The sequence below is a fragment of the Prionailurus bengalensis genome, chromosome X (genome assembly GCF_016509475.1).
Source record: "Prionailurus bengalensis isolate Pbe53 chromosome X, Fcat_Pben_1.1_paternal_pri, whole genome shotgun sequence".
Classification (NCBI taxonomy): Eukaryota; Metazoa; Chordata; class Mammalia; order Carnivora; family Felidae; genus Prionailurus; species Prionailurus bengalensis.
The window spans coordinates 59,155,096-59,181,393 of record NC_057361.1 but is presented as its reverse complement, the minus strand read 5'-3'; positions in this window follow the sequence as shown (position 1 = coordinate 59,181,393).

The window sequence follows — 26,298 nt, the reverse complement described above, 5'->3', positions numbered from 1 at the left end:
TGTCTTCTACTATCCCTCCCAGACCTGCTGAACCTCTACCTGAGCCTCAGGAGGGTATCCCTTCAGAAATGTTATTGGTTTTATCCTCAGCTTGATCTCCCATCAGTTACCATCCCTGGCTCACCTCACATAGGGCTGAATGTGTCATCAACCTCAGCAGTCACTTCTCATCTGGGCCTCTCTGGTCAGGAGTTGCCTGCTGTTGCTGTGGTAGGAAGCCACCATCATGCATGACCAGAGCCATGGTGTTTGGGATGGGAAGAATCTACAAATTAGTCTTGTCTCCTTGGCTGATATTTGCCTTTTGTTCCCTCAACTCAGGGTTTTCAGTTCTTTGGGTGTGAGTCAGGGCAAACTATTGTCCCTGGGTGGGGAAATGGTTGGTGTGTGTCAGTTTCCATAACACAGATCTCACGTTTGGGTGGTTGGAGGCCTGGCGATGGTAGGGATGGAGGCTGTCTTCATCCTAAAAACCAGCGGTGTTGGTTGGGCTCTGTGGCCACCAAAAGAGAACTCAAGTTTTCCACTTTTGCTCTTTACTCTGAGAAGACAGCTCCTGTACCCCAAGCCAGGCCCTGCAACAACCAGAGAGTAGGAGGGAGGGAGCTGGTGACAGAACCAAAGGCTGGGGCACATGTCCAGCAAGATAGTCATGGTGCAGGGATGAAGGTAGTCAAGAGTATGGAAAGGCTGAGGGTGGAGGCATCAGTGTTCAGCAATGAAAGCCAGGGCAGAACTGTGAGGAGCTAAGTCACAGAAGCCAGAAATTCCAGAAGTCAGGTCCTGGAAGCAGGAGCAAGACCCCAGGATGCTGGATGGGTCAGAATATTTCAAAGGAGCAGTATGCTAGAGATGGTATGTGTCTTTTATCTCCTATGTGGCACAGGAGAGGGCCACATCTTTTCTGAGGCAAGCCTAAGGGGCCTACACAGCACCTGCCCGACCCCCAGGTCTACAAACTTCACAAGAGGAATTCATAGAGGTGTCTCCGTGCCACCATTCCCAATGCCAGAAAGCAGACTCAAACAACACACTCCACCCACATGACAAGGAGAAATTGAGAGCTTTATCCAGCTCCCAGGTCCCCACACCCCTCCATCTGTGCTCCTGGAGAATTTGACAGGAGATTGACTTTTTAAATAGAAAATCTACTATTGAGAGAGATGAAGGTTTCATCAAAGACCATTTACTCCACAGGGATGCAGAGGGCACTTAGGAGGCCGCATTAGCTCAGATTGTTTGGAAATACTGCCTGGAGGTAATGTGGAGCTGACCTGTCAGTGTACAGGACCTCCTACCAGGGACATCTTTCCTTGTTATCTCAAACATCGTTTTTGCTTATTCTCAATGTCAGAGCTTTGTCTGGTTTCTCCCAGCTTGATAATGGTCATATGGATATGGCCATGTGGCACAGGGCATCTCCATGGTGATGAGGAAATCCCAGAGGGCATAGGGACAGTGTGGTGACTGGAGAGTGGTGGGCAGCGGTGACTGCAGTGCGGTAGGGGGAGAGCAGATGGACTGTGGCCAATGTTAATCTCTGTCGCTGGGTAACCTTGGGCACATCACCTTACTTCTGTGGGTCTATACAATGAAAGTTTTGTGGGAGACAGGTGGTTTCCAAACATGTATCTCACTTTTATTAAAATACCTGGGTTGTATTTTCTTACACCATTCACAAAAATAAACTCAAAATGGATAAATGACCTGAATGTGAGACAGGAAACCATCAAAACCCTAGAGGAGAAAGCAGGAAAAAACCTCTCTGACCTCAGCCACAGCAATTTCTTACTTGACACATCTCCAAAGGTAAGGGAATTAAAAGCAAAGGTGAACTATTGGTACCTCATCAAGATAAGAAGCTTCTGCACTGCAAAGGAAACAATCAACAAAACTAAAAGGCAACAAATGGAATGGGGAAAGATATTTGCAAATGACATATCGGACAAAGGGCTAGTATCCAAAATCTATAAAGAACTCACCAAACTCCACACCTGAAAAACAAATAATCCAGTGGAGAAATGGGCAGAAAACATGAATAGACACTTCTCTAAAGAAGACACCCAGATGGCCAACAGGCACATGAAAAGATGCTCGACGTCGCTCCTTATCAGGGAAATACAAATCAAAACCACACTCAGCTATCACCTCACGCCAGTCAGAGTGGCCAAAATGAACAAATCAGGAGACTATAGATGCTGGAGAGGATGTGGAGAAATGGGAATCCTCTTGCACTGTTGGTGGGAATGCAAACTGGTGCAGCCGCTCTGGAAAACAGTGTGGAAGTTCCTCAAAAAATTAAAAATAGACCTACCCTATGACCCAGCAATAGCACTGTTAGGAATTTACCCAAGGGATACAGGAGTGCTGATGCATAGGGACACTTGTACCCCAATGTTTATAGCAGCACTTTCAACAATAGCCAAATTATGGAAAGAGCCTAAATGTCCATCAACTGATGAATGGATAAAGAAATTGTGGTTTATATACACAATGGAATACTACATGGCAATGAGAAAGAATGAAATATGGCCCTTTGTAGCAACATGGATGGAACTGGAGAGTGTTATGTTAAGTGAAATAAGTCATACAGAGAGAAATACAGATACCATATGTTTTCACATCTGTACCATATGGTACAGATACCATATGTGTTCCATATGTGGATCCTGAGAAACTTAACAGAAGACCATGGGGGAGGGGAAGGGGGAAAAAAGTTAGAGAGGGAGTGAAGCAAACCATAAGAGACTCTTAAAAACTGAAAATAAACTGAGGGTTGATGGGTGATGGGAGGGAGGGGAGGGTGGGTGATGGGTATTGAGGAGGGCACCTGTTGGGATGAGCACTGGGTGTTGTATGGAAGCCAATTTGACAATAAATTTCATATTAAAAAAAAAAGCACCTGGGTTGCACCATGCTAGACAAAAAGTTGGTTTTTCCCACAGATTATTTTTAAGTAGGCTCTGTGCCCAGCATGGAGCCCAATGTGAGGCTTGAACTCATAACCCTGAGATCAAGACCTAAGCTGAGATCAAGAGTCAGATGCTTAACGGGCTGAGAGCCATCCAGGCGCCCTGTCTCACAGAAGATTTTTCAATGCTGACACACAAAAATAATAATATATACACACTGTGCCCCCCAAGACTCCCTCCACACCCCTCTTGGCACTCGTTGAGAAGTCCTGGATTAGGTGATGCCTAGGGATCTTTCCTATTCTGACAGTTCTAAGCAGTAATAAAGGCAGCGCACCCATGCTCCTTACTCACTGCATGCCGGCACCTCATTTCATCCTCACCGCCACACTAAGGTAGGCACTACAAATTCCTCCAGACCAAGGAAGTACTGGACACTCTGAGAGCTTAGGTCACTTGTCTGAAGGCGTACGGCTAGGACATGGCCAAGTGTGGCTGAGAATCCGAACAGCTGAAGGGGTCTTGACCATGTTCTTTATCAATTATTCTAATCTTCTCTCCATGAAGTTTAAGCATTTTAGAGGAGGACACAAGCCCACGATATTTCCCAATTATTCCCCAACCATGGCTAAAACTGGAAAGCTTTACTTGCTTAATCAAATGTCAGCGGCACCCAGCACTCAGAGAAGACAAAGTGGATACCACCTGAGAAGCCACCTAGCAGCACAGGCCAACCTAGCTTTGTTGCCAACAGAGGTGGGACAGTGGCAAACAGTATCTAGTGCTTTTGTCTCAAAATATTTGTATATATACCATGATAAGGCTTTACACTGTGCAGCATTTCCCACCTCACAAAGCCCTGTGAGACATCCTATATCATTTGTTCTGTACTACAGCTTTGTGAGGTGGTGGCAGCTGTTATTAGTATCCTCACATTCCAGATGAAGAAACCACAGATACATTAAGGGGTGAAATAACTTCCCCCGAAGACTCAAAGTAAGGCCCAGGGCTTGGATTCAAACCTGGGGATTTTCACACTAAATCACACATTTCCCTATTCTCCGTGGCTGCTTCCCATAAAAAGAGGCATTTCCTCTTGCACTGATGTCTTTCAAGTGTGTTTGCTGGCTCAGAGAAATGATATGCTTTGGTTTCTCAGCTTGACAGATGATTTGCCAGTGCAATTGTTCTATATGTTAATGGTTTTTATTTTTTCTTTGCATAAATGACATTATAACAACATTAATGGAAATCTAAGGGAAAGAATAATTCACCAACAAGCCTGCCACTCACAATAAATCAAGTTTTGCTTTTTCCACAATTCCCCTCTAGTCCTTGCTCCTGTGCAGACATACTTTTTACAGGGTATGTAAAGCTCAGCATAGATACAATTTTGTGTTGTGCCTTTTATATGGCATACTCATTATCAACATTGACAAAGTTTCCAAGCCGACCCAGTAATTAGCTCTTTACGGCTCTATCATACTTCAGTGAGATGGTATGCATTGGATTTACTTAGCCATTTCCCTGTTATTTGACATTAGGTGGGCCATTGTAACTTTTTATACCCACTTTTTGCTTCCTTCCATTTCTAGGCCAGGAAATGTGTGACTATCATGATTGACCTCCAGCTCCAGGGCCCGTGCCTCTACCTCCAACATTCCTATCAGTTGTGGGAGGTGAGGAAAACCAGAAAATACTTTGGTGGCCTAGAGTTTCAACTTCTTCCATACCACCTTCCAATGGGCTCATTAAGTCAGGTTAGGAAATATGTCTTTGGGAAGAAGGCCCCCAAGGGGGATAGGGGTCACCTGAATCCCTCATAAGCCTCTCCCACTTTAGCATCCATCATGCTGAAATCAAAGATTGTGGGAATTTAAAAAAAAATTTTTTTACATTTATTTATTTTTGAGAAACAGAGTCAGACAAAGTGTGAGCAGGGGAGGGGCAGAGAGAGAAGGAGACAGAATCTGAAGCAGGCTCCAGGCTCTGAGCAAGCAGTCAGCACAGAGCCTGATGCGGGGCTTGAACCCACAAACTATGAGATCATGACCTGAGCCGAAGTCGGACACTCAACCAACTGAGCCACCCAGGTGCCCCAATTGTGGGAATTTTTTTAAAGTTATTTATTTTTGAGAGAGAGAGAGAGAGAGAGCAAGTGGAGGAGGGGCAGAGAGAGAGGAGACACAGAATCCGAAGCAAATGCCAGGCTCTGAGCTATCAGCACAGAGCCTAACATAGGGCTTGAACCTATGAACTGTAAGATCATGACCTGAGCCAAAGTTGGATGCTTAACTGACTGAGCCACCTAGGCTCTCCAAAGATTGTGGGAATTCAATAAGCTTATGAATATGAAAGGGCCAGGTCAACTACAAAAACGCCTCACAAATGCAATGAGATTATTTCCTCATTTTGTTCAGGTACAGAGAACAGTGGACTCATTTTCATCTTTAAGCACAGGTCACCTTGCTCACAGCACAGGGATGGCTGCTTGGGTTGGGGGTGGTCAGAAAGCAGCACAGTACCAGTTCTTTCTGCATCTAAAGCCCCTCTCAACACCTGGTTTAGGCTTAAATTGAAGTATGCCCCCACTTTCTTGCTAGCTCAGAAATCTTCAGCTCCAGTTTCTGGACACAACACAGAGCCTCCAATGAGTTCAATTATTCCAACAACACAAACGTGCCATCACACAGACATATGGTGGGGCTTCTACTGGGCTGGGAATTGCAGTCCTTGTTACTATAGAGATTTGCTAGCCCTACCAGAACAAAGCCACAGAACCCCTCCTTTCACTGCACCCAGTCTCCGAGGTTAGTAACTCCTGCCATGGTTGCAAAGATGCTGAGAAGCACATCACATGGTGCGATAGGAACAAGCCTGACAGTCAGACAGACTTGGACTCCAATCCTGGCTCTGCAACTTCCTTGTCATCAGACCCTTGGACAGCGCTCTTCCTGAGACTCAGTTTTCTCATCTGTCAAATGGCATCAACAATTCCTGCCTGGAGGCTGTTCTGAGGGTTAAGTAAAGTTGTGGATGAAAAGTGCTAGCATACATTTTCCCTTCTATGTTCAAACAGGTCGTTCATGTATGCACAGCTATGCACATGCTGTGTACTTCAGGTGGCACTAGCACACATTGCCACCCACCCCATCCAGATTCATAGGGCAATAGGGCTACAATTTACTCAAGAGGTGGAAGGGGGTATGAAAGGTAGTGGCAAATTAATTCCAACTCATGAGCCTGGCAGGCAAGGTTTCCCAGTGTCAAAGCAGCCTATGGCTTCTACATGCTGTGAACATCCATCCTAGTGCTACCCCCACCTGCACTCTTACCTGCTTTGCAGCTGCATTAGTTGCTGGAAGTGGCTCAGCCTGGCTGCTCCCCATGGTCCCCTGAACATACCAGACTCACTACTGGTTCCATTCTTAGGGCAAGACTCACGGTGTTCCCCCATCTGAAATCATAATCACTCTTATTTCATTTGAAAAGCAAGTTCAACTTTCTAAAAGCTTTCCTAGCTATCTCATACCACATCTTCCCAACCACCCTTGGGGGGGGCGGTGTGTGTGTGTGTGTGTGTGTGTGTGCGCTAAGGATGTCTTTTAAGAATTCATGGCTTTTCATAAGAGACTGTTAAAAAATGAGAACAAACTGAGGGTTGATGGGGGGTGGGAGGGAGGAGAGGGTGGGTGATGGGTATTGAGGAGGGCACCTTTTAGGATGAGCACTGGGTGTTGTATGGAAACCAATTTGTCAATAAATTTCATAAAAAAAACATAAATAAATAAAAAGATATTAACAAAAAAAAAAGAATTCATGGCTTTTTATAGCTGAAGGATGAAGGTAGCAGAGGCGAATGAGTTGCCTAAGATCACCCTGCTCGTTCACAGGCAAGAGATATCAGAATTCAAGCCTTCTGATACAGGAGTGCTGATGCATAGGGGCACTTGTACCCCAATGTTTATAGCAGCACTCTCAACAATAGCCAAATTATGGAAAGAGCCTAAATGTCCATCAACTGATGAATGGATAAAGTAATTGTGGTTTATATACACAATGGAGTACTAAGTGGCAATGAGAAAGAATGAAGTATGGCCCTTTGTAGCAACATGGATGGAACTGGAGAGTGTTATGGTAAGTGAAATAAGCCATACAGAGAAAGACAGATGCCGTATGTTTTCACTCTTATGTGGATCCTGAGAAACTTAACAGAAACCCATGGGGGAGGGGAAGGAAAAAAAAAGAGGTTAGAGTGGGAGAGAGCCAAAGCACAAGAGACTGTTAAAAACTGAGAACAAACTGAGGGTTGATGGGGGTGGGAGGGAGGGGAGGATAGGTGATGGGCATCGAAGAGGGCATCTTTTGGGATGAGCACTGGGTGTTGTATGGAAACTAATTTGACAATAAATTTCATATAATAAAAAATAAAAAATAAAAAAGAATTCAAGCCTTCCAAGGTCTGCTCAATGGCTCTTTCCCACCTTTTGGTAAACAAGTGTTAGCCTTTTTCATCGAAAAGCTCACATTTTACTAGAGGAGATAACATGTAACAACAACCTTGAGGCAATGCTTGAGGGGTGCCTGGGTGTCTCAGGTTAAGTGGTTAAGTGTCTGATTCTTGATTTTGGCTCAGGTCATGAGTTCATGGTTGTGAGATTGAGCCCCACATTGGGCTCCGCACTGGGCATGGAACCTGCTTGAGATTCTCTCTCTTCCCCTGCCCCTCCCCCCTCAAAATGGCAATGCTTGAAAGAAGCCAATCTGAAAAGGCTACATACTGTATGATTCCAACTCTATATGACATTGTGGAAAAAGCAAAACCATGGAAGACAGTAAAAAGAGCAGTGGCTGCTGGGGTTTGGGGATGGGTAAAGGAGGGAGGAGTATGTGGAACACAGAAGATGTTTAGAGAAGTAAAAATACTCTGTACGATACTATAATGATGGGTACATGCCATCATACATTTGTCCAAACCCATAGAATATGCAACACCAAGAATGAACTGTAATGTAAACTATGAACTTTGGGCGATAACGATGTGTCAGTATAGGTTTTATCAATTGCAACAAATGTCCCACTTTGGTGGGGGATGTTGATCATGGGGGAGGTTGTGCGTGTGTGGGGTTGGGGGGTATATAGGAAATCTCTATACCTTATCCTCAATTTTGCAAACCTAAAATCGCTCTTAAAACAATAATATCTTGGGGCACCTGGGTGGCTCAATCGGTTAAGTGTCTGACTCGATCTTGGCTCAGGTCATGATCTCATGGTTCATGGGTTCAAGCACCGTATTGGGCTATGCACTGATAGCACAAGGCCTGCTTGGGATTCTGTCTCTCCTTCTCTCTGCCCCCTCCCCTGCTTGTGTTATCTCTCTCTCTCAAAGTAAATAAACTTAAAAATAAATAAAATCTTTTTGTTCATTTTTTTCAACGTTTATTTATTTTTGGGACAGAGAGAGACAGAGCATGAACGGGGGAGGGGCAGAGAGAGAGGGAGACACAGAATCGGAAACAGGCTCCAGGCTCTGAGCCATCAGCCCAGAGCCCGACGCGGGGCTCGAACTCCCGGACCGCGAGATCGTGACCTGGCTGAAGTCGGACGCTTAACCGACTGCGCCACCCAGGTGCCCCAAAATAAATAAAATCTTAATTAAAAAAAGATAGATGAAAAGTACATTGAAAAGACCATGCCAGCATATGTACACAGTACCAAATTAGTACAGAGGAGGGAAGGATGAATTCTGTTAATTAATTTTGTATGGAGGAAGGAGATCTGTTGGAGAAGCCTTCAGAGAAGAGGAGACAGCCAGTCAGGCTTTTGAAGGATGAATAGGAAATTGCTAACAGAAGATGGGAGGGGATGGTTAGAGGGGGCAGTGGGAGTGTTCCAGGCAAAAGAAAGTGCATTTGTGAGAGTATGGAAGTGTTGAATGGGCATGGTGTATTTGGAAAATCACAAGTCATTCAAGATGGCTAGATCATCAAATTCGAAAGGAAGTGACAGGAGGTAAGGCTGGAGAGGTAGGTGGGTCTAATCATGGAAAGTGTCCACGAAATGCTACAGAACATATACTTTACCCTTAGAAACTGGTGCTTCCCAAACCTCAGGCAATTGTGTCTCACATTTTCAACTTTTTTTCCATTTCCATGCACCACCTGTACTACTATTTACTTAGTTATTTTATTTAATAAGACTCCTCCCTTTAAAATACTTAATCTTGCCCTAATAAAAAATATATGAGAAACCATGGTTTAGATTTGCTAGTTATATTTTTTCTGATACACATTAAAATATATACAGAACTCTGAAAGGTAAAAACAAAAAAAAAGTTTTGTCTATATCACATGCAAGTGATCCCCTGGGCCTCCTGGGACAACCAGGGCACACAATGGGGGCAAACCTGATCTCTCTGCCCCAAATAAGCAAGCCTTGGTTTCATAGCAAGAGAGTGCAGGGGCAGATCACTCTGGTGGCTGGCTGTGCTAGGCATGGCCAAGAGAAGGGCAAAGGTGGAGGCAGGGAGCCCAGTTCTGGAACAGATCAGAGGTAACAAAGGTCTGGACTCACAGTGACAGTGGGCTAAGAGGAGGGACTACCAGGTCTCAGAGGAAGACTCAACAAAAAATACTTTTGGAATGAATGGATGGATGGATGGATGAAAATTTTAAGTGTGAGGGAGAGAAAAAAAAGAGCAAAGGGTGACTACTTTCTAGTTTGGGTTACTGGAGAGATGGTGGTATCACCAAGAGAAAATGGATGAGAGAAAGGGGAGCCTCTTTGCACTGGTGGAGGGTAGTGCAAGATGTGCTTAGCTGACTGTGAGGTCCTTGTGGGACATTTGGGTGGAGATGGAGCAGTTGACTGTTAGTTTGAGCTGGGAATAGAGATGTGGAGGCTAAGCCCATGGAAGTGGTCTCCAAGTGTGGCCTTGACTTCCAGGGGAGAGGGTAAGAGCAGTTGCAGGCCCGAGTCAGAGCTCTGAAGAAAGGACATTTGCATGTAAGGGTGGGCAATGGAAGAGGTGCTTTCTTCCTCTATGAGCTTTTCCTGGTGACCTTAGGACAGACCTACCTCCTGTGATCAGGCCTCACCTCCTCCCTGAGACCACTAGCTGACTGTTTCCTGTGCTTATCTCTTCTCCTTGACCAGTTAGCGGGCACCCTGGGGCTGAGAGGCTAACCAGTTCCTTCTCTAGTTAGCTCAGTGGGACTGAGTGTTCAACCAAGGCTTCTGAGACTGCCTAGGGATGGTGAGTGAGCTGGTGCAGTGCTGGGGAATGGCGAGGACCAGGAGGTAAAATGAGAGAGGGAGGGAGAAGTACTCATGAGGCTACCTCCTCATGCTGCCAGAAGCTGGTGCAGCAGCTACTGCTTCCAGGATGACCCTGGATTGGAGCTGGCACTGAAGACACAGAGCAATTTCTAAGAAATGAAATAGCAGCCAGTAACTGTCCCAAGCTGTAGCACCAGCAGTTATGTGGAAAGCTATCCTCAAGCTCCTGTACTGGGCTGCACAGTATCTCCATTTAACACCAGTGGGCCGTGAGCCTCCAGTTCTGTGGCAGAGAAGCAGGATGCTATGAGGTGGTGGCTGGGCCATTCACTTAATAGTGGCCTTAGAAGAGTATGTCCCCAGAAGATTCCAAAGAAAACTCAGTGCCCAGAACCTTTGCTGCGGGCTCAGTGCCCCACAGGTGCTCAAATTAAGCCCCCTTAGGAGGTCAAATCAGGCCCAGCTCTGACAGGTGGACCCCAGTGGCAGTTACCCTGCCTGTCAGCACATCCCAAGTTGCTTTTCTGTAGTTTCCCTTGCCCCTACACCCTGTGAGACCCCCATTCTAGAGCCACCTCTAGGACTGGCTGGCCCTGAATGACTCCCCTTAACCACTCGGCCAGCTGAGTTCCCAGGAAAAGGCAGAGGCAACTCTCTGGTCCTGAACAAGGCAGGCTTTCGGCAAGACACCAATCTGTGTGCTGCTTTCTTACTGTAAACTTGAGTTACACTTGGTAAAAACTTTCCTTTCCTTCCCACTGGCCCGAACAGTGGATGTGGGCCTCTTGAATGGGTCCAGAGAACACCATGGACTTCTTCTGTGAGGAGGAGCACTGAGAAGGGAGAGAGGGGGCACCGTCAAGATGGAAGGAGGAGGGCAGGGAAGGTACCCCTGGTCCTACTGCATGTGGCCTGATCTGAGATAGCAGTGGAAGGTGCTTCCCAAGTGGCCAAGGATTAGGCAGGAGGGAAAACAGTTGGTGGGGGGAGGGGGGTGAATGGGCAAGAGAAGTTTCATCCACATTACTCTTGCACTGCTTGGGAAGGCGAGCTAGGAAAAGTTGTCTCCAGATTCTGTCTCCCTGATTTCCATACTGTTGGCACCCGGGAAGAGGCCGTTGGGAGGAAGTATGCCAGCACCCTCAAGTCTATGTCTGGAGAGTGCCCAGGGATGAAGCGGGGCACGCCCAGGGTGGGAAGGCCACAAGCTCAAGACTGACACATGCTCCTCTCACCCATGCAATGAGGAAAGCTCTCCTCCTCCAGGGCTGGGGCAGGAGGTGGGGGCAGGGCATTACACAGCAAGAAACAGATTCATCTGGATCATTCCGTGCATGCAGCATATGAGGTAAAGCCAGGAGAGGTGTAGGTGTACAGTGCTAGGTGGGGGTGGGGGGGTGGGGGGAGATGAAGGTTTGAATAACAAAGGAGTCTCATAAAGGATAAGCCATGCATGGTTGCAGGTCTTTGCCTATTGGATCCAGACAGAAAGCACAATCCTAGCAATAAACTTCAGTCCAAGGCACGTTGCTCACTTCCCTGACGCTCCAGCCACCCTCCAGAGGCTACATGGGGTTGTTGGCAAAGAAGCTGGCCCTTGTCAGCTCAGGGAGCTCTGACTTATGCAATTCGGGCTGGCGCGGGAGCAGCGGAGCTGAGAGTACACCCACATCTCCCTCGGGCTCTCTCCCCGCCCCCTGCCAGCCCCTGCAAGTCACGCCAAGGGTCAGGGGCCCCGCTTGGCTGCAGCTGGGGAGGCCCTTGCTGTAGAAGCCCCAGAAAAAGGAGGGAAGGGAAGAGAGTACCTGTTGCTGAATGCATCCTGCTTTGGCTCTTACTCCTCGGTTGCTTGTGTTGAGAGTTGCCCATCATTCTGTTCTGGACTGGCAGCCGCCCCGTGGCTGCCGCCGCCGCCTCCTCCTCCTCCTCCTCCTCCCCCTCCTCCTCTTCCTCCTCTGCCTGTGCTCCTCCCCAGGTGCTTACATCACCTCAGCTTTGCTTCTCACACACATGGCTCATCCAAATCCCACTTGTGCTCCTGGCACACAATTGTCCAGACCTGACCCTCTCACTTGGACTAGAGCCTGCTAGGAGCTTCTCTCAGCCTCTCTCTCGCCCTCCCTCCTCCCCCACTTCCTCTGTCTCTGTCTCTGTCTCTGTCTCTCTCCCTCCCCCTCCCCCTTGCTTAGTGCTCTACTCAGCTTGAGCAGCCCAGGTTCCAGGAGAACCCTAGCGAGCCCTGAGCGCAGTCCCCGCCTCATCTGCCTCTGCAGACGGGACCAGTACAGGCACCCTTGAGTACCTGACTCGCCCGCCCTCACCGTCCCCGGCTGCCTCTGCTCTCAGCGCTGTCATTTCTGCTGCCGATCCTCGCTCAGTCTGCAGAAGCTTGCAGGAGCGAGGGGCCAATAACAATCCGGGGAGTGTGACGGGACCGGTGGAGGAATGTGCTACCCAGGAATTCTAAGTGATAAAGCTCCCTGCTCCACTGGGGGATGGATCCAGTTCTGTAAGTGACAACTGCCAATGGACCCTGGGCTCCAGTCCTGATGGAGACCTTGGAGAAATTTTGGCAGAGCACAAGGCTGCCAGGCTGCAGGCTTGGAGCTAGCAGAGCGAGATGCCTCTCATATATCCAATGTGGCCAACAGGCGTACCTGCCTCCTTGCAGACACACCTGAAGCCTCGCTCCACCCTCCCCTCCCTTGCCTGCTTTGCCTTCCCAGGGGGAGGGCTGAGCTGGCAGCCCAGAGATTCACCACCTGGAACTGGGACCCTCAGCAGCCAATAAGAGGGCTCCTTCCATGAATCCCACTGTAAATCCCGCACACTCTCGCTCTCCCTTCTCCCTCCCACCCCCTCCTCACAAGCAGGCAGCTGCTCACTGCAAGTGCTGCAGCCCTGTGGGATAAGTGACACGGGGCAGGTTGTGCTGGCTCAGCAGCTCATTCCAGCCTTAACAGCCTGGCAGTGAGGAAGGGCCACGGCTCCTGGAATCAACTGTGTCACAGCTAGACAGCCTTGACTGAGTTTACTTAGTGGAGTTGTGGTCCTGTCCAACCTGATGTCATCAGACTCAGGCTCACAGACCGGGGGACCCATCTGTCATAGTCATGGCTACAAAGCACAGTGGGTGCAGGCCTGGCTAGAGCCTCAGTCTGGCAGACTTAGAGCACTGTCCCATCCAGAAAGCAGAGCTTCCTGACTTTGGGACAAGAGGTCTAAAATGGGATCCATCCATCCATTCATCCACCCACTCACCTACCCACTCACCTTGTACTAGGTGCTGGGGACACGGATGTAGTAAGTCACCATCTAGGAGGGGTGACCGACACATCCACAGACCATAACAGTACAAGGGGATCACTGCTACACCAGGGAAAGGGTCCACATGTTGTGGGAGCACCAAAGAGAAACTTCTTCAGTGGAAAAGTTGGAGATACCCTCCCAGAGGAGGGGACACTTGGACTGGGTCATGGAAAATGAAAACGAGTTGGCCAGACCCACAAAGAGAAAGGGCATACTGTTAAATATTTGGAATACTACCCCTGCTAGGATAGGAGCCTCTCCTACCAGGCCCCCAACCGTCAAGGGTCTCCTCAGTTTTCTTCAACAATTCCACATACATCACCTAAGGCTCACCTCTGCACCAGACTGAGGCTACAGAGGGAGGCAGACACTGACTTAGAGGTTCCCCCAGCTTATTTGGGAGACAGATAATTATACAGAAAAGTCACAGGATGGTATGATCCTTGCTTGTGCTTTGCAGCTCACTGAAGAATGTGGCAGGAGGCCTCCAAGGAGACCACCCAGAGACCAGAAAAGAGGGTTGGGGAAACAGAGGTCTCAGAGCAAGTGTAAAAGACTGAGAGGGAAGCATCTTGGGAAAATGGATGTAAGAATATGGTAAAAATCTTGAAGATTTATGAACATGGAAAAACCCCTGAAGGTGAGGTTTGGGGAACATTTGGTCCCTGCCCTCTTACCTACCTGTGGTGGGTCCTAGATATGAGTCTTTGTAGGTTCAAGGTTGAAAAAATGGACAGAAGAGAGGCTGGAAGAGACAGAACCATGAGATCCTGAGATGGTTCTAAAATGCATGGGACACACTGGAAGTCAAGCCAGAATTAAACTCGATTGGGTTGTGCACTTGGGACCCCAGATTATATTCCCAGGGACCAGCAGAGGAAGCTCAAATAGGAAAAGGTGTGTTTGGGAGTGTTTAGAGAGTAAGGGGATGGAGGGTGGGGCTGAGGAATGAGTGAATCATCATAAATGGAACACACCCATGTACCTGCTCCCCAGGCCGAGATGTTGAGCCTGAGCAGGACTACAGAAGCTCTCCTTGAAGCAATTTTTAGCCATCATTGCAGATCTTCTCACACAACCCTGTCAGGTAGATAATCTTAGTTCTATCCACTTTATAGGTACCTAAATGGAGGCTATGACAGGGGAAGCAGTGTGGCCAAGGTCCCCACTGGCTCCTTCCACTGGGCCTAGACGTGTCCTAAAGTTGCTCTCAGAGAAAAACCAACAGAAGAGAACAGTGGACAGAGAACACCTTCTTTCTCTCCGCATCCCCTCTGCCCCATCATTTCTCTCTCCTCTTCTCATCTGAACTTCTCATAAAGAGACTCTACACCCGGGGTCCCAGGTTCTCACCTCCTCTTCTCTGTTAGCCCCAGTGAAGACCCCGCCCCTTCTCATTCCCCACCCCCCAGAGCTTCCCTCACCCAGTCGCCAGTGTCCCTGGGGCCACAACCAGTAAGACAGGATTTGGGACCCTGTCTATCTATCTCCAAATTCGGTACTTTCTCCACCTTATCCCTCTTTATCATCTCAAGCGGATGGGAAATATTTTTAGGCATCTTTAACACTTTCATCTTCCTTCCCATCCATTTACTGAGTCCTGTAAGTTGTTCCTCAGAACTGTTTCATATACAAGCACTTTTTTAAAAATTTATTCGAGAGAGAGAGAGAGAGACGGCAAGTGCAAGCAGGGGACGGACAGAGAGAGAGGGAGAGAGAGAGTCCCAAGCAGGCTCCACACTGTCAGCACAGAGCCTGATGCAGGGCTCGATCCCATGAACCATGAGATCATGACCTGAGCTGAAATCAAGAGTTGGACACTTAACTGACTGAGCCACTCAGGGGCCCCTTCATATCCAAGCACTTTTCAGTGTCACCTCTACTTCCCTCAGCTTGGTCCCAGCCACCATTATCTCTCCCCCTGGAGCACTGCAGTGAACATCCTCTTCACTGGGCTCCCTGTTTGCATCCCTATGTCCTATAATTTATTTTTCACACAGCAGCCAGAGTGAGCCTTTATAAATGTAAACCAAATCCTATCATTCCATTGTTTGGAACTTCTCAATGATCTGCTGTCTCAAATGTCAAAGTCATGCTCTCTAGCCTATACCCAGAACTGGCCCCATGTGACCTCTTCACCTTTTCTCTTTATGTCCTGAAATAAACCCACCCCTCTGCTCATTCGATCTATGGGATTGCTCATTCTATTCTTTACCTTGTCCTTGTGATTTATCACTTAATGGCAAAGCAGCCCAAGAAAGGCTTTGGAGTCAGAAAAATCTGAATTTAAATCCTCACTCTGCCATTTCTACCTCTGTGTGGTCTTGCAAAGTCTCTTAACCTCCCCAGCTTCAGTTTTCCTCATCTGTATAACAGGGGATGGAAACATCTAACTAGAGACTTCTGTTAGCTGAGGGGCACCAGGCATATAGTAGGCGCTTGCTAAAAAGTGTTTCTCATCCCTTTCTCGCTGTCTCTCCTCTGTGCTGCTCCCAAACCATACAGCTCTTCAAGCTTCAGCTCAAACTCCACCACCTCATTAAAGCCTTCTCCCCATCCACTTCCAGTCTGCAGGGCTCACTCTTTCCTCTGAGTACCTTTAGTCTTGGCTGTCTGAGCCACTCAATTTGTCCCTAAACATAGCTGCCCTGGGATTGTTAGAAATCTTCCATGGGCTCATGAACCTTCTCTGCTCTTGGCAGCTTGTGAGTTCCTTGAGGGATGTGTCAGATTTTGGACCCTTGAGTCTGCCCTGTGCAGGGCCTGGCACAGAGGATGCCTCAGTGTTTGCTGACAAATCAGTACGGGCTAAGCTACCCTGTCCACACAGACCTTCCCTCCTCTCCTTCCTCCTACCTCTCCTTTGCTCCCTGACAACTACTCTAAAACTTGGTCCTCCTGCTCCCAGCAACTCGAGAGACTTTTCAAAATATTCTCATCCCTTCTTACTTACCAGGGTGGGCAACCAGGTTGTGTGTGGTGCGGGTGGCACCTGTTCTAATGGGTATACTGATGCAAGATCACTGCCCATGGAAAGGTGCTAGGAACTCAGCTCCTTTGTGCTGAGCACTGTGCAGGTTGCAGGGCAGGTGGGGGGTGGTTGCATTGGCTTTAGGAGGGGGCTAGACTCCCTGTGGTGTCTTCATGTGGACTTTAGGGGGTGGGGAAAGGTCTTCTTTCTGGCACATGTGCAGGCTGAGCCAGGCCAGAAGCAGCCATGTCTATCAAGGAGAGAGGACCAGGCTCCTCACCTGACTTGGTGTCTTTTAGACACACCAGAGGAGGGGACAGAGGAGTCTGAGGCCAGAAATCAGCAACTATGGGCTCCATTTCCCCAAAGTGAAAGAGTTTAAGGCTCATTGTTGTCATCTCATCAGCCACGTCCAGCTGTACTCAGGGCTGGAGGAGGGGGTGGAAAGGGAACAAGGCAGGTGGTACCATCTCCAGACTTTCCCCCGGATGGAGCCCAAGAACTGGGAAGAGAGCCAGTTGGTCACTTTAGTCATGCTTTCTCTTCTCACAACCACCTGTGAGGGGAAGGTCCTCATTCCCTAGATGAGAAAATTGAGATTAGGGAAGAAGGTGGTGTCGGTGAGTGACATGGTCAGGACTATAGCCCAAGTTAGGCTGACTCCAAGTCTGGCTCTTCTTCACTCTGCTGGCCCTGTCTTCCATGATCTGCACACACTCTATCCTGGTATGGGGAAGCTCCAGGTACAAGTTCCATAAGGAGAAGTGAATTCGAATACACAGCCCTGACTCTGACTCCAGAGGGCCCTAGCCTACCAGAAGCCAGTCCTTGGCAGTTCACTCAGTGCCCTGTCCTGGGGACACTTTCCACCTTCACATCAGTCACAGCTCCCTCAGGCTTGGAACATCAACTTCTCTTCCAAGTCCTCCAAAGTGCTGTCTTCTATCCATCTGCTTGGAATTTTCTTTTTATAAAAATTTTTAATGTTTTTGTTTATTTTTGAGAGAGAGAGAGACGGAGCATGAGCAGGGCAGGGGCAGAGACAGAGGGAGACACAGAATCCAAAGCAGGCTCCAGGCTCTGAGCTGTCAGCACAGAGCCTGACGTGGGGCCTGAACCCACGAACTGTGAGATCATGACCTGAGCCAAATAATAATAATTATTATTAGTCAGACACTCAACTGACTGAGCCACCCAGGTGACCCTGCTTGGAATACTTTTCTTCCCACCTCCATCTCTGCTTGTTAAAAGTCATACTCATCTCTCAAGACCCAGCCTCCTTCTCCATGAAGCTTTCTCTTAGCTTTGCAGCCAGGGGCACACTTACATCCCCATGGCCACATCCTTTTCATGACTTCCAGGACCATTGCCTATTCCTCCTGTCCTGTTTCAAGCATTTTATGGTCTTCCCAAATGTCAACCAACTTCTTGTGTTTATTCCCACAGTACAATACAACGTTCCCCAAAGTATGGTACACATTTTGCTAATGGTACATGAAGTAGTGGTAAGACAGGGAATTTCAGGTATACACAGATGATCTTTTTAAGTTTAAAAGTCATATATTTATTCTAATTAATACTAGACTCCCCTTATAATAACTAGTGTACTTCCTTATGTATTCAAAGCTGAATTAAATGAATTTAAGAAAAATAATTTGCTATCTGTAAAGTGTATTGAATTACTTATCCTTTCCTCATGGGCTATCGTGAGGAGATCTGCAACAATGACAAAAAATTGCCTTGAGGAAGGAGGACTTTGGTAGTTCTGGCTGGGCTCAACTTCTTGACATGGGTGTGTTCACTTTGTGATCATTCACTAATGTGTGCACTTTTTGATTTGTGCTTTTTTGGGGGGGGGTGTGTTAATTTCCCATAAAAAGTTTATTTAAAAAATAAAGCCTGAGCTTCACTCAAGGTGAGTTGCACATTTCGTACTTTGGTCCCAAGGACCCATGAGAAGGGTGGTGATGCCACTGACATCCAAGGGAAGGGGGTGCAGGTGTATAGAAAGTAGGTTTAGGGAAGGCAGTAGGTTACAGAATTGTGATTTGAGGCATGTTTTCTTCTTTGGCCCCTGTCCCAGTAAGATAGCCAGAGCACCTTCTGAGAGCCTGTGCTGATGAGTAGCAGGCCAAGGCCAAGAGGGTAGAACCAGCGAAGACTTGGATCATAAACAAACATACATCCCAGAAGATAAGCAGAGAGGCCAGCACAGGGGACAGAGTGCTGGCTGGATGCTTCATGACCTTGGGCAGGCTCTGGGCCTCTCTGAACCCCATTTAGATTCCACCCGGGCAGTAAAATATACGGACCTAATTGCTCCTTGAGGGTCCTCTCAGTTCAGACACTCAAAGAGTTGTTCTATGCACTATTAGTCAACAAAGCTATTCTCAAGTAATTTGAACACCCATTCTGTTCTAGGTGTTGTTCTGGTCACAGAGGACACAAGAATGAGAGACCCCAGCTGCTGCCTTCAGGGGGCTCCCAGGCCTCGGTTTTTCTTATATAGTTGCCCCTGGGGATAGACTAACACCAAATTTCAAAGTGGAAGTGTCTCTAAGAGACTTTCAAAGGAAACCCTAGCCAGGGTTGGAAATGAACATGCCTCCAAAGGTAGGGAAGGGTGGGGAACTTTGGGAAGTAGGCTGGGCGGAGGAAAGCCATAGGGAGTGTCAGAGAACTGGAGTATGTGTGCTACATCCCCCCAGGCCCCCAAGGCATTCATCCTTCAATCTGGGAAACTTCTATACTGGTCCAGCCTAACCCATCTGTAGTCCATAGACTGCCAAGAGCTTGCCACCATGCTTCCTGTTGGTTGTGGTCTCCAAGTATTTCTTAAATAAAGTTTATTTATTTATTTATTTTGAGGGGAAGTGGAGGGACAGAGAGAGAGGGAGAGAGAAAATCCCAAGCAGGCTCCATGCTGAGAACGTGGAGCCTGATGTGGGGATTGATCCCATGAATGATGAGATCATGACCTGAGACGTAATGAAGAGTCAGACACTTAATCAACTGAACCACCCAGGTGTCCCTCCAAGTACTTTTGACCCTGTACTTCAATATGTGCATATTTATGTATAAACAAACTATATGCATGTAATACTGTGCTAATTGATTTTATAAATTATAAAACATAAACAAATATGTGATAAAATAAATGTTATTAGGAATTCTAACACTATCATCCTGTACCCCAATAGATTAGGCACTCATTTTGGAGGCCATAGATCTTACAGCTAGCTGATGGAATAAGGACAAAAGAAGGGGATAAACATGTGTTGTGCTCTACTGCCTCTCAGGCCTGGCTCCCAGGGCTCTGTATGCCTTAGTCATTTACTCAATAGATTTCACTGAGTCTGTTGTATCTAGGCCTTATGCTGGGCACCGGGAGATAGAGAGATGGACAAGAGAGACACAAGTAGTTTACAAGCCAGTCAGAGGAGATACACAATAACTAAAGACATAAAAATAACCAATGTAGGGCTAGCTTGGTAGCAGTGCTATGAAGGAAATCAACATGGTGCTATGACAGTGAGTGACGGGGATGAGTGTGGGGAGCAGGTTTGGATAAGTGGTCAGAGAAGGTCACTCTGAACTACGAACTGAAGATGACAAGGAGCCAGCAGAGGAAACAGGAAGTGCCAAGTCCACGAGATGAGAAGAGATGATTTTGAGAAATGGAAAGGTCAGTATGTCTACGGTGGAGGAGGTAAGGGGGAAAGTGGTAAATTTTATTTGAAGTGCAATGGAAAACCACTAGAGACTTTAAAAAAAATTTAGTTTAGAAAAAGAGAGAGAAAGAAAGAGCGAGCAGGAGAGAGGGGCAGAGGGATAGAGAGAGAGAGAATCCCAAGCAGGCTCCACACAGCACAGAGCCCGATGCAGGGCTTAATCCCACGACACTGGGACCATGACCTGAGCCGAAATCAAGAGTCGGATGCTCAACCGACTGAACCACTCAGGTGCCCAAACCACTAAAGAGTTTTAAGCAACACGGTGATAGGATATCATTTAAAAATTTTAAAGATCACCACGTCTACTGCGTGAACAATGTACTGGAGGAGATTTGAGAAGAAATGAGGAGGTCAGGAGGCTATTGTATTTGTCCAGGCAAGAGATGACAGATCAGGATCAGGGCAATGGAAACAGCAAGAGCAGGCAAGGAAAATATATATTTAAACCTTGTAATAACCCTACAATAATGCCCTTGTAAGGCCACTATTATCATCCCCATTACACATGTCAGGAAACTGAGGCCAACTGAGGTTAAAGAACTTGTCTAAGATCACACAGCTTGTAAGTGACGAAAGCAGGATTCACCCAGGTCTGCCTGGCTTCCTTCCCATTCTACTTTAAATTCTAACTATGTTTCCTGCTCCAGGGACTCATTCACTAGGACCATACAGGTCTTCCTATTCCAATCCTGAAAATTACTGGGCATCGTGAGCAAAGAAAAGGGGATTGAAGACTATTTGACCCAGCAATCACCCAAGGGTATGTAAGTGATTAAAACAGTTCATTCATCCCGTTTTCCTAAACATGCTGAGTTCACCAGAGCTCTAAGTAAGGGAAAAACCATTCTTTCCTTTGGAGGGGGAGTGGACAGGAGGAGGTGGTGATGGTATATTTGGAAATAGAAAAATAAAAGCTGCCAACTTGTGCCTTCAAGGAAAGCCCAGGGGCACAGGCCAAGACAGGGGAAGTGACTTGCCAAATCCCTCACAACCCCCAAAGTTATTCGTGTGAAAAAGAAGGCAGAATTGTGCCTGCCAAAGACATGAAGTCGTTTACAGAGCACTTTGTTAGCAAAGCCTCGCATCCCTGTCATATGCAAAGCACGCTGGAACGTTGCCATGGCAACAGGCAGTTGGGCGCCTGAATCAGCTCAAGGCCTGCCTCAGCAGAGAGGTCCAAGCCTGTGGGGGCAGCTCTCAGAAAGGGGGGGCTGTGGAGGGGAAGCTGGGTTTGTGTATGTTGATGAGGAGCCCTGAGCTCCCTTCCAGGTTACCAGGGCCCAAAGCCTGTGTCTTCAGGAAATATTTCCTGTTGCCAGAAACAGCTAACTTCCACAAAACATAGCACCCCAGCTTGGCATGACCTCACCCTTTCCCCTGGCTCTTTTCTGGTGTTTTGTTCCCCTCTTTCTTTTTTGAGTGTCTGGGAAAATAAAAGAAAATGGAAACATCCACCTGCTGTAAAACAAAACTCCCTTGTGTTACAAATACAAGAAACTATAGCCCAGAGAGGGAAAGGGACAGGCTGAAGGCTGCACAGCCTTGGTGGTGCCAGAGTCAGAGCACAGTTCCCCTGACTCCAAATGTAATGTGAGTTTCACCACAGTATACTTCTTTCCCTGGGCACTGGGGAGGGAGTAAAGTGAATCAATATTGATGGAGCCCCTCTGTGAACCTAATGCTGTGCTAGGTTCTTTTGTATTCCCCATAGCTCATCTGTACCACAAACTTGCAAGGGAGCTTTTATTATCCCCATTTCACATGTTAGGAAACTGAAGCTCAGAGAAGTTAACGATCAGGCTTCAGGTCACACAGCTAGACGGAGTGGTGTTAGACTTCACACTGGTCTTTGTACTTCACCACATGGCCTCACACTTCTGATGTCAAACGCGCTCCATTCCCTCCTGTATAAACAAGACACACAATTGTAAATGATTCTACATGCTGCCCCTACTCTGACACTTTGACAAGAAAATGGTCTCTGGTAGATCAACAAGCTGCCACTCAGTAAAGACCAGCCACTGATATGTTTATCCAGGCATCAGTTTCTTCATCATTAAAGTGAGGGTAACTCTAATTTGGGGTTGCTGGAGGGGTGAAATGGGAATGTGTATAAAGTGCATAGGGCGAGGGCTGGTGCATAGTAAGTGCTTAATAAATGTTAGCTACTGTTAAGATTATTTCCTTTAAGGACCAGTTCCAATTCTGTCACCTCAACACAGCCCTCATTTGATGCAATTTCAGTTTTATTCTCCAGTCACCCACTAACTACCAGTTGCCAGCAACTGGAGTTGAATTCCTTCTGCCGGAGGAAGAGAAGGGCATCAAGAAAGGGCACTACTGAGCCAGTCCTTAAAGAAGGAAGCAATATTTGCCAGTAAAATGAGGGTTGGAGAGAGGACATTCTAGGCAGAGGACATTTAAAACAAGAGCATAAAGGTATGAGGGTACCTGGTGTTTTGGGGGAAAAGAATGATCTAGTATGGTGAGGAAGGAAATGAGGTAGTCGAAACCAGACTGTGAAGGACCTGAGTGTCAGGAGAAGGGGCATAAGGGTGCATGGGTGGCTCAGTTGGTTAAGTATCCGACTTCGGTCAGGTCATGATCTCATGGTCCGTGGGTTTGAGCCCTGCATTCGGCTCTGTGCTGACAGCTCGGAGCCTGGAGCTTGCTTCAGATTCTGTGTCTCCCTCTCTCTCTGCCCCTCACCCGCTCGTGCTCTCTCTCTCTCTCTCTCTCTCTCTCTCAAAAATAAATAAACATTAAAAGAGAAAAAAATTTTTAAAAATGAAATTCGGATTTTCACTTGAAAGTTCAAATTTTATCTTTGGCAACAAACACTGTGAGCTATTTTCCTTGAAGCTATGGGATCAGTCCGTTCACTTTTGAGAAAATGTCTGCCAACTTCTCAAGTCTGAATAACCATAGTTCGTCAGTCATTCCTTCAAATACAACGGATGTTCCATGGAAAAGGAGGTCTCCAGCAATCACGCAAGTGCCTTTCCTCCAGAAAACCCTCAGTCTTCAGCACACAGCACAAGTGCTCTAGGTGTTCTCGTTCCATTGCGCAGATTATTAAATAAAATTTTCATTCAAAGGTAAAGATTTTTAAAAATTAACACTTTAAAAAATTTTTTAATGTTTTCATTTTTATTTGAGACAAAGAGAGACAGAGCATGAGCAGGGGAGGGGAAGAGACAGAGGAAGACACAGAGAGAGGAAGACATTTCTAAAGGTAGAATGGCCAGAGGAAGACACAGAATCCGAAGCAGGCTCCAGGTTCTGAGCTGTCAGCACAGAGCCCGATGTGGAGCTCGAACTCACGGACCATGAGATCATGACCTGAGCTGAAGTCGGACGCTTAACTGACTGAGCCACCCAGGTGCCCCCAAAATTAACACTTTTTTTAACTGAGTTATCAAGGCCATTCTTAAGGTAAGACTGGTCTTTCCCCCTGGGAATGTGTGGTGGTGAAGTATACAATGACCAGCAGTATAGGATGGTGCCACCACTTTTATTCACAAAGGTGCCGGCCGTTTTGCCCTGGGTGCAAACATCAACCTCGTGAAAAAGGCAAATGATGTTTCAGTGTTACCCTGAAAATGGCTCTGAGCTTGCGCACCCCCTGAAAGGATGTCAGTAACTCCTAGAGGTCTGTGGACCATACTTGAAGAATTGCTGGTTTAGAGAAATTCTTGCCCAAGTTTGTAGGGGCAAGTTAGAGAAGGTTTACTGCAACATTATTTGTGGTCATGGGGAGTAGATGGGACCAAAATGCCCGGTCTTTGAGGAACAGAGAGGTAAAATGTGGTAGGCGTGTGCAGTTGTCAGGAGTGATAAACTAGATGTGCACATAGCAGCACAAATAGACCTCAAAAACAGAGTGTTGAGGGGAAAGAAGAAATAGAATATCATCTATGAATCAACAGCATTTATGTAAATTAAAAGCATACATAAATATATTTTCAAAGATACCTGTATCTTTGAAAAAGGTACAGAGAAAGGATGGGAGTGGGGATTAAAGATGAAAAGGAAAAATAAAGTAAGACAAAAAAATAATTTAAAGGATCTCACATGGATAGATAATAGTGTGCAGAGCAGTACATTTAACTGTGACTTTGAGTGCAAATAAGGACAGCGTTATTGTGAAGCAGAAAATAGTTTACTCTTTCAAGAGCCCTACTGGCAAAAAGAAGGGGGGATTGCTGGAGAGAGTTCTAGAGAAAGAAGTGGGTGGGATACCTGCTCTTTGCCTCCTATCAGTCTATCCAAACATGTGCTAGCCTGGGTTACCACTGGCCTCCCGGTTTCTGAAGTTCACAGAATAAGGCTCCAAAAGATAGGGAGGGTATGGGAGGAGGTCCCACTTGCTGGCTCCTATTTTTTCTGGGAGGTAGAAGATGAGATCATTGCCTAGAAGTAGGAAATGATATGCAGTTGGGGCATGAGGATCCAGGGAACACGTGAAGCAGCTGCCATAGAGACTAGAGAAAAGTAAAAGCATTTCCAGGTAGCACTGACAGCCCATCTGAAGACTGAGGGATGTTTGAGATGGATGGCAGGAAAATTGCCTTGATGTTTCATTTATTTATTCACTCAATAAATTAATCAAAAAGTATTTATTGAATGTCTATTATGTGCCAAGAACCTTGCAAGGTACTTGGGATACCATAAGGAGTAGAGAAGGCATAGTTCTTATCGTTATGGACATGCCAGAGTCTAGTGTGTGTGGGGTGCTGGGTGGAAGATGTTAATTCTAAGTAAGCACACACAAGCAAATATAATTAAACCATAATAACTGCAAGGAAAGAAGGTACAGGGTGCTGAAAGAGTATATTGGTGAGGTTTCATGCAGTCTGGGAGTCCTGTTGGTAAATAGAGATCTTCATTTCTAGGGGCTGCACACTGCTCCACTATAGGGACGCTCCATGATTCACCTAACCAGTCCCTTACTGTAGGGCAGTTAGAATGTTTTTCCTGTTCTTTCCACATCATAACCAACATTTTGTTGTACATCTTCATACATGCATTGTTGGGCACTTCTTTGATTATCTCCTCAGCATGCATTTCTAAAAGTAGAATTGCCAGGTTAAAGAGTATGCATATTCTCAAGGCTTTTGAAACAGACTTCCAAAGTGCCCTGCAGAAAGGTTGTACTGATTTACACAGGGGAAAGTCTACTTTAAAAAAAAAAAAAAAAGATTAACAGTAGTAAGATCCGGGCTGTAAAAATTCTGCAAAGGTTTTTTTCTTTTCTATATTTTGTACAGTTAAATTCCCCATTTCCCCACCTGTTACCCACTCTTGTGTGTATGTGTATTAGTCATTTAAAAATATTTGAGTAGTTAATGCACTTACACACAACATAAATATTCAGTGACTACAAAGAGAATTCAGAGAGAAGTGAGTCTCCTTGATCCCTAGCCAGCTTCTTGGGCATCCTGCCAGAAGTTCTGTGCATATACAAGAAATTAGATGGTGGCATCCTATTAGACACATTCTTTTTTTTTTTTTTTTGCACTGTACACTTTCTATTTAACACAAAGAGCCACCACATTTCTTTCGGCCTGCATAGTATTATTCCACAGTTACTTAGGCTATTTCCACTGTTTATCCAGTGACTACAAAAAAATGTGTATTATTCCTTTAACAATGATAATAGCAAAGGTGGAAAAAGAAGAAAAAAGACCATCTACTGAGGTTAGAATATGTCTCCATTTGTTCAAGTGATATGCTGGGTGACAGGAATGAAAAGATAAGAAATTTAGAGCCTCCAAGAAAAGACAAAAGCAGGTTTTTTAGTCTCAAGGTTAGGAACACCTGTGCTTTTAATAAACAACTGATTTGCTTTTATCTGTGAATGCCATAATTGATCATGCCTCCCCTTTCTGTTATCTGCCATGAAAGCTTAAAGCCAAATTTTGGGACTGCTGTTTATCAAGAAAAGACATCCTGACATTCACTTTCTGTCACGACTTCATCACCAGTTCCCCTTGCTTGCCCCTTGCCTCATATTTCTCTCATAAATGTAATTTAGGCTCTCTTCAAGGACCGGGTGTAACTTCATGAGGTACCTTAAATCCTTTTCAGAATA